We start from the raw sequence: 9,125 nt of genomic DNA on the forward strand, positions 1-9,125 counted from the left end.
CTTTATTATCAATACGACTTACTTCCAAATGACTCACATACCAGTGGGATGATTTTCTGCTTCAATTCATTGGAAATGGACACCATTCAATAGGCAAGTGTGTCTGTCTGTCTGTCTCCAGCATTCTGTGGGTTCCACCAAGGGCACAAGTCCTAGGGCGCCTGACGTCCATTCAACAAGTAATGTAAAAACGGCGAGGCAGGTTCAAAAGAAGAACACCCTTCCTCAATGCGTTCCAGTTTCCACTACTCAAGGTAGCGAGAAGGATCCACAGAAGTCCCACGTTCGCAAAATTTCAACTTCTGGTGCTCACCAACAACTGACGAAGGAAACACACCCCAAGAGAAAATAGTCAACCCCGTCCCCTGCAATAACCTCACGCGCAACCCTACACCGCAATATGTCATATTCAGAAATTCACACTGAATGACATCTACCGTGAACACAAACACACAGACAGATCCCTCCACAGGTTCAGAAGACTCACGACTGCAAAACTCGATGTTTCCCATGTCTGGGCTCATCCTGAAACGCAGCCATCACTATCCAGTTTTCCCTCTTGTGTACACAGACACCTGGGCTCCTCATTACTTTATGTCGGATTGACTGCGTATGTGATGGTGTGTGTGTGTGTGCGCGCGCGAACCCCCCCGTGGGTGTGTGTGTGTGTGTGTACGTGAATGTGTGTGTGTGTCAGTGTGTGTGCGCATGCACTCCTGCGTTTGCATGGAGACTTTTCCTGAGATCACTGGCACACAAACAGAGCCCTCTTGCTGTGTTTGTTCCTCCCTTTGGATCTCCTGGTCCTCCCTTGCAGAGAAGTGAGTGTGCCAGTGTTCATGGACTCCTGAGGTGCCAGGTTCCTTGAAGAGAGGTTCAGCAGGGAGCTTTGCTGTTCAGGATGACGGTTGTTCATCCCACTCTTGTATTTTGATGGATGAATCACAAGCACGTTGGGAGGCAGGGTACATTCGACTTTTCTGACGTTGAAGTCAGGCTTGGTTTTGTTTTGCTCTTGGAGGAACTTCCAGTGGTCTAAGGTGCTTTCCTGAGTGGCTCTTTCCACCAAGTGCTCCTCCAAGTCGGGTACCTGGAGGCAGGGTTCTCTCTGGAGCTCTCCTTGCGTTGCTCGCCTGTCTTTGTGTTCAGCACCAAGGGCTCCTGGTTCCCTGCCCGTTGACACACTCTCACTGCATCTTTCCAGTTGACTCTTCTGGATGTAAAAGAGGACATAGGCCTGTTGACTCAGCACAGAAGCGATGCTACAGGCAGTGACCTCGGCGTCATCCATTTTATACCACTGGCCTCCTGGAGCTTTGACATAAGAGAGGTAATGTCCGTTGTGACGACTCCACCCAGCATGGACCAGCACAGCATAGAGGACATAGACAAGAGGTCCTGTGTTCTGCTGAGACATGTATGGCTGCATGTCAAGGCACTCAGGGTATTGCACATTGTTGGCAAGTTTGTTGCCTGTGACATCGGAGAATCTCTTCAATACAAGGATGAGGACCTTGGCAGAAGTGTGTAGAGTGAACGTCTTGGAGGCAGGCGCCTTCTGGAGACAAAGACCACAATGATAGGCATTCTCTCCATTGAGTTCTTCGGGCTTCACCACCTGTTCCAAAGCTTGCTTCACACTCTGAGCTGCCTGGATATCCAGGGCAATGTCCAGGTAAGGGTCAAAGGTGTCCGAAACGCCCTGGCAGTGGAGACACTTGATTTGAGATCTCCAGCAGCCTCCAAATATCTGGTGGATGAGGGTGGTGTCCTCAGAGTCATGATCTACCTGCTTGTGCCCGGGAAGGCATGCCTTTTTCATGGCATCCACAATGAACATCAGAAATTCATGGGCATCTTCCTGCTTGCCTCGATGGAAGCCAGCAACCAATGCCTGTGAGGGCTGGATGACGTGGCCAGGACGGTGGAGGGCCCGTGTGATGTGAGCTTCCATCGTACACAGCATGCAGCACTTGTGATGATGACAAAGTTGAGAGTGCTCCCGGGACAGCATGTAGTTGGCAAGGGGTGGTGTGTATGTCAGGCACTGCAGGGAAGCATTCACATAGCAAGTATTTCCCATATTCTGGAGCCCAGCCCCCACCGCAGCAGGTCTCCTGCTACTGAGAGGAAGCTTCTCCCCAGGGGCAGGCTGTCTTGCCACAGGAGCCAAACCATCACAGAGGTCGACATGGGTCTCAGATGACAGTGGTGACTTCTCAGGTAGAGAAGTCCGCTGGATTTCAGCAAAAGCTGCATCTGGCCCAGAAGATGTGAGTTTTGAAAAGTGGTTGAACTGCCACTCACCTCCCAAGTGGAGTGAATCGGCCTCCATGTCGCCAGGAGCAAGGATCACAAGCTTTCTCTGCTGGGACCGCACGTTGCAGAAAGATGCTATCTCTTCCGAGAGAGTCTTCAAATGACACGCCATCTGGCCGCATCAGCCCTTATATAACTCAACCCCGCCTACCTCGAACACCCCACCCACCCATCAGGTACGCGGTCCACCCATCCAATATCAGCACTCAGTTAAAGAATGAATCATAGGGTGTGTCCCCTTGTATTCCCCAGGGAGTTCACTTAAAACTCCTGGGGAATGCGTTAGTTTACTTAAAACAGTGGTGTTTACTTAAAACAGTAAACTTAAGTGGTAGTTTACTTAAAATGCGTTAGTTTACTTAAAACATGCAGAATCATGCCCATGTGAGTGTTTCTTTGCGTTTGTTTATATTTCTGGGTGTGTGTGTGTGTTTGAGCTGCGATGTGCTTCTAACTATGTGCTTTTGGCAGATACGATCATCCTTTCAGGCATTGAAGGACAGGAAGTCAGACCTGTACTTTCTGACTTGAGAATCATCAATGAAGTACAGTTAATAACACAGTGTATTTGTTTCCTTAATATCAAAGAATAGATCCATGCAGTCTAATAAGTATTCTAGCAGTAACCTTTCCATGTTCGGCCTATTGATTCTGTGTTCGAGTGAAATGACTTACCAGTGGGGACCAAGACATGTCTTTGCAGGAAATGCTCTTGTGGAAGCTATATACCCAAATCATAAAGCATCAAGTGTTGGAAACGTGCACTGAACCTAGACGAAATACTTAGTGCCCAAATTAGACTGTGAAAGACTTTCAGGAAATCATGCAATCACCGACATACCAATTGATGACATTCCCCGAATTTATGATTGCAAGTAAAGAGAAATACTCATGACATTCTATTTCCAGTGATTGAGGTCGTATGACCGCAATTTAAGAAATCATGAAATCAGAAAACTTGACTAATCACAATCTCATCCAACTAAAACCTTTGGTTCATTTAAGAAAGGATGAATATAAAAACAACATATCACGCAGCATGGGAGATAATATTTTAATACGTATGTGATAATAGATCAACATTTGAGAGAGATGAAATGAATAGTTGTAAATTTGAGAATAGCATATAACCAGAATTAAACACTGTAAATGCCTGGGTGATGGGAATGAGTCCCTGTCTCAGGAAGAAACATAGAGATTTAAAAGCAGGGCGTCTAAAAGAGATTTGCATACCATTGTTAATACTGGCAGTTGTTTTAGTAAGAAAGGGAAAAATAAACCATTTGTCTTAGGGATTCTTGCATGTATTTTTCATCGTCTGAGATGTTGCTTCCAATTCCAGTTAAGCATTGTGTGGTGGACTTGCAGTTACCACATTTGGTGGAAAATGTCATGCTGATGAAGGTAGACTTGGTTCCCAAACTAAGAGGGACAGAATTTGGGTGTTTCTTTGGGACTTTCGGCTTACTGGGAATAAAGATCCTGGCTCTAGGGATTTTCTTAAAAGTTTTCAGATAATGAGAAAGAGAATAGAATTTGGGCCAGGCGCCAAGGCCTCGAGGTGTACAGAAGCATCCCCGGTCTCAGGGCCCATGAAATCAGGATGATTTTAGGGAGGATGGTGGAATGAGGAGAGTGTGACCTTTGGCCTCCTTTCTTTCCCTTTTCTTTTCATGGGTCAGGTGTGTTGAATCAGAAGGCTTCCCGGGCCCGATGAAATGAGTCCTGGGGGAGGAAAGAAGCGCTGCGTAGAGAGTTGCTCCACAGGGAGAAAGGAGCCACCATTTTCAGGAGAATGATCCCCAGAAGCATGAGCAGTCCAGATGCCGTGGCTTCACACAAGACGCTGGTGGGTGTTATGTCTGAAGCGGGGACCTGGGCGTCGGTGTTCTTTCATGCTCATAACTGATTTTCAGGTGAGCCCAATGGATCACCTGTCTGCCAGTCATGCTCATCACACTGTACTTTGCACACACGTCACACACAGAGACACTGTTAATACGCGCATTTGTGTGCTTGAGCAGGGTTGCACCCAAGATTCTGTGGTTGTACGGAGCCCTGAGTTATGCCCTGGACATCTTTCCTCTCGGGTTGGTCAACTTGGATCGCTGTACCGAACGAGAAACGGAGCCTGAAATCCAATCAGCGAATACACAAAAGGAAGGGGCCATTTCCCACAATCATTTCCACTGCAACACCACCTCGGATGAACAAGTCTCACTGCAGGTCAGGGACTGTGCTTCAGAGATGCACCTTTCGCAGCTGGACGATTGACCCGGAATCTCCCAGACGCCATTTTGATGCACACCAAATGCGATTTATTTCAGTGCTTGCTGATTTTATTTTAGTTGAATACACACACGCTCCTGTGTTTGATTTCCTTTATTATCAATACGACTTACTTCCAAATGACTCACATACCAGTGGGATGATTTTCTGCTTCAATTCATTGGAAATGGACACCATTCAATAGGCAAGTGTGTCTGTCTGTCTGTCTCCAGCATTCTGTGGGTTCCACCAAGGGCACAAGTCCTAGGGCGCCTGACGTCCATTCAACAAGTAATGTAAAAACGGCGAGGCAGGTTCAAAAGAAGAACACCCTTCCTCTCTTCAAATGCGTTCCAGTTTCCACTACTCAAGGTAGCGAGAAGGATCCACAGAAGTTGGATCCACGTTCGCAAAATTTCAACTTCTGGTGCTCACCAACAACTGACGAAGGAAACACACCCCAAGAGAAAATAGTCAACCCCGTCCCCTGCAATAACCTCACGCGCAACCCTACACCGCAATATGTCATATTCAGAAATTCACACTGAATGACATCTACCGTGAACACAAACACACAGACAGATCCCTCCACAGGTTCAGAAGACTCACGACTGCAACTTTAATAACTGTACCTAAGAAGAAATTGATCCGCTATGATTCCACATCAAAGAGCCTGTTGATTTTTTGCCATTTGAATGAATTATGTTAACATTTAAATAGAGTTTAAAACCCCAGATTTCCCATGAAATCTAATCAGCCATGAAATCTAATCAGCAGATATACAAAAGGAAGGGGCCATTCTCCAAAATCGTTTCCCCTGAAACAACACCGCCAATAAACAAGTCTCATTGCAGGAAAGGGATCCTGCTTCCACGATCCAGTTTGCACAGTTGGACGATTGACCCAGAATCTCCCCTAATGCCATTTTTTTACACCCCAAGTGAGATTTATTTCTGGGTTTTCTAATTTTATTTCAGCTGAATACACACACTCCTGTGTTTCAATTTCTTTCAAACACCTTTTAATAATGAAGTATCTTGCTGCTTCACCCCTTATATAACTAATGCCCACCCACCGGTTCCACTACATTTACCCATCAATTACCCAATTTACCAATGAAATATCAGCAGTCAATTAAGTTTTGTGTCTTAGGTTGTATCCTTTTGCATTCCTCAGGGAATTTAATGGACACAGCTTAAATTGTGATTATAGAACAGTTGAATCAGATTTACTAATCAGTGTTATGGGCAAATATGATAGGAGTGGAAGTGGGTTAGGACAGTGGCTACACATTTGCCTTATTTCATGTAAAACAATGCTAGTTAACAATTGTGTACATATTAAACAGTTTGTGTCTGTGTGTGTATTTGTGTCTTTGTGTCTGGATGTGAGTGTGTGTGTGTGTGTTGAGAAGTACTTCCAAGCATGTGCATCTGGGAGATAAGATCATTCTTTCCGCGACTGAACGACAAGAAGTTGGAACTACACTTTCTGATTTGAGAATGTGCAGTGATGTTATGTAATTAACACAGCATATTCTGTCTTAATTAAAATGGAGAGATCCATGGAGTCAAATAGACATTCCAGAGATAACTTTCCCATTTTTGACCAATTGATTCTATATCATGTTGCAATGATCTGGCTGTGGGGACAAGACAAGTCTTTGCATGAAATGGTCTTGTGGAAGCAACATATGCAAATAATAAAGCATCAAAAGGGACTATGCCTTCAATTTGTAGAAATATTCACTTAAGTTTGATGAAATTCTCAATGCCCAAAATAGACTGTGGAACACTTTCAAGAAAACATGCTATAACCCAGAGATTAATTGATGACATCCACCGAAGTTATGACTGCAAGAAAAGAGAAATATTCATGGAATTTTATATCTAAGGGTTTCTTGTATATGACAGCATATTTTAAAAAGTCAAAATCAGAAAAACTTGACAAACAGGAAGATATCTAAGCTAAAACCTTTTGTTCATTAAAGGAGCGATGAGAGGCAGTTCCAAGATGGCCGAATAGGAACAGATCCAGCCTCCAGCTCCCAGCGTGAGCAACACAGGAGACGGGTGATTTCTGCATTTCCAACTGAGGTACCGGGTTCATCTCACTGGGGTTTGTTGGACAGTGGGGGCAGGACAGTGAATGCAGCACACAGAGCAACAACCAAAGCAGGGCGAGCCATCACCTCACCCAGGAAGTGCAAGGGGGAAGGGAATTCCCTTTCCTAGCCAAGGGAAACCGTGATAGACAGCACCTGGAAAATTGGGTTACTCACACCCTAACACTGAACTTTATCAAGGGTCTCAGCAAACGTCACACCAGGAGATTATATCCCGCATCTGGCTTGGAGAGTCCCACGCCCACAGAGCCTCCCTCATTGCTAGCACAGTAGTCCAAGATCTAACTGCAAGGAGGCTGCAAGGCTGGGGGAGGGGCGCTCGCCATTGCTGAGGCTTGAGTAGGTAAACAAAGTGGTGGGGAAGCTCGAACTGGGTGGAGCCCACCACAGCTCAAAGAGGCCTGCCTGCCTCTGTAGACTCCACCTCTGGGGAGAGGGCATAGCCAAACAATAGGCAGCAGAAAACTCTGCAGATTTAAATGTCCCTGTCTGACAGCTTTGAAGAGAGTAGTGGTTCTCCCAGCATGGAGTTTGAGATCTGAGAACAGACAGACTGCCTGCTCAAGTGGGTCCCTGACCCTGGAGTAGCCTAACTGGGAGACACCCCCACTAGGGTCAGATTGACCCCTCACACCTCACACAACCGGGTACCCCTCTGAGATGAAGCTTCCAGAGGAATAATCAGGCAGAAACATTTGCTGTTCAGCAATATTCACTCTTCTGCAGCCTCCACTGCTGCCACTCAGGCAAACAGGGTCTGGAGTGGACCTTGAGCAAACTCCAACAGACCTGCAGCTGAGGGTCATGACTATTAGAAAGAAAGCTAACAAACAAACAGAAAGGACATCCACACCAAAACTCCATCTGTACACCAACATCATCAAAGACCGAAGGTAGATAAAACCACAAAGATGGGGAAAAAGAAGTGCAGAAAAACAGAAAATTCTAAAAATCTGAGCACCACTCCCCCTCCAAAGGAATGCAGCTCCTCTCCAGCAATGGAACAAAGCTGAACAGAGAATGACTTTGACGAGTTGAGAGAAGAAGGCTTCAGACGATCAAACTTCTCCTAGCTAAAGGAGGAAGTTTGAACCCATAGCAAAGAAGCTAAAAACCTTGAAAAAAGATTTCTTGAATGGCTAACTAGAATAACCAATGTAAAGAAGTCCTTAAATGACCTGAGAGAGCTGAAAACCATGACAGGAGAACTACATGATAAATGCACAAGCTTCAGTAACCGACTCGGTCAACTGGAAGAAAGGGTGTCAGTGATTGAAGATCAAATAAATAAAATGAAGTGAGAAGAGAACTTTAGAGAAAAAAGAGTAAAAAGAAATGAAGAAAGCCTCCAAGAAATATGGGACTATGGGAAAAGGCACAATCTACGTCTGATTTGTGTACCTGAAAGTGAGGGGGAGAATGGAACCAAGTTGGAAAATATCTGCAGGATATTATCCAGGAGAACTCCCCCAACCTAGCAAGGCAGGCCAACATTCAAATTCAGGAAATACAGAGAACGCCACAAAGATACTCCTCTAGAAGAGCAACTCCAAGACACATAATTGTCAGATTCACCAAAGTTGAAATGAAGGAAAAAATGTTAAGGGCAGCCAGAAAGAAAGGTCGGGTTACCCACAAAGGGAAGCCCATGAGACTAACAGTGGATCTCTCGGCAGAAACTCTACAAGCCAGAAGGCAGGGGTGGGGCAATATTCAACATTCTTAAAGAAAAGAATTTTCATCCCAGAATTTCATATCGAGCCAAATTAAGTATCATAAGTGAGGGAGAAATAAAATCCTTACAGACAAGCAAATGCTGAGAGATTTTGTCACCACCAGGCCTGCCCTACAAGAGCTCCTGAAGGAAGCACTAAACATGGAAATGAACAACTGGTACCAGCCACTGCAAAAACATGCCAAAATGTAAAGACCATCGATGGTAGGAAGAAACCGCATCAACTAATGAGCAAAATAACCAGCTAACATCATAATGACAGGATCAAGTTCACATGTAACAATATTAACCTAAATGTAAATGGGCTAAATGTTCCAATTAAAAGACACAGACTGGCAAGTTGGATAAAGAGTCAGGAGCTCTTGTAGGGCAGGCCTGGTGGTGACAAGACCCATCAGTTTGCTGTATTCACGAGACACATCTCATATGCAGAGACACACATAGGCTCAAAATAAAGGGATGGAGGAAGATCTACCAAGCAAATGGAAAACAAAAAACGTCAGGGGTTGCAATCCTAGTCGCTGATAAAACAGAGTTTAAACCAACAGAGATCAAAAGAGACAAAGAAGGCCATTACATAATCGTAAAGGGATCAATTCAACAAGAAGAGCTAACTATCCAAAATATATATGCACCCAATTCAGGAGCACCCAGATGCATAAAGCAAGTCCTTAGAGA

Source organism: Macaca mulatta, chromosome 3 (genome assembly GCF_049350105.2).
Source record: "Macaca mulatta isolate MMU2019108-1 chromosome 3, T2T-MMU8v2.0, whole genome shotgun sequence".
NCBI lineage: Eukaryota > Metazoa > Chordata > Mammalia > Primates > Cercopithecidae > Macaca > Macaca mulatta.